At 45.0% G+C, this 482-nt stretch overlaps 1 protein-coding gene across 1 annotated transcript in view; it reads right to left on the reverse strand.

Moving 5' to 3' along the window:
* The window catches only part of LOC107462821 (protein PNS1), a gene marked incomplete in the record, with an annotated part of 5,051 nt that extends 4,913 nt beyond the window's left edge, over positions 1–138 (reverse strand). Inside the window, 1 exon segment of the mRNA XM_052252406.1 lies at positions 1–138.
* Positions 139–482: the final 344 nt, after the last annotated feature.

Consider the following 482-nt stretch of genomic DNA (forward strand, 5'->3'; position numbering starts at 1 on the left):
TTGAGGAAACTTGAGGCTAGTTCCAATGGTGGTGATGCGTGACGGTGTTGGTGCTTTGGAATATTATTGTTGATGATGTTGGTGTTGTGGAATTTGGTAGATGACGTTACTGGCTTTCATTGTTGTTTTCATTTTGGACTTGGATTATCAAATTTTTGTTTATTTACACCGTGCCTCGGCATAAAGTGCAGTAATAATGCCACGTAGGACCCACGAGGGGTTTTGTGGAACCAACGCGATGCAACAGAGAGTGGAGGAACGCGCCTGTGGCTGCGGGACAGGCCACAGGGCAGACAGCAACTTGTTCACGTGTCAGAAAAAAGTGAAAAACACAGCACGTGGGAATGGGGCTCCTTGAGTCCTTGTGTGGTTTTGTTAGGTGGATAGGATAAAGAGACTTTAGGTCATTAAGGGCGTGCTATAGCAATAACACCCGAATCCATGGTATCCATTCTGTTTTTATTCGTTCTGTGCAGGTAATT

Source organism: Arachis duranensis, chromosome 8, assembly GCF_000817695.3.
Source record: "Arachis duranensis cultivar V14167 chromosome 8, aradu.V14167.gnm2.J7QH, whole genome shotgun sequence".
In the NCBI taxonomy this organism is placed as follows: Eukaryota; Viridiplantae; Streptophyta; class Magnoliopsida; order Fabales; family Fabaceae; genus Arachis; species Arachis duranensis.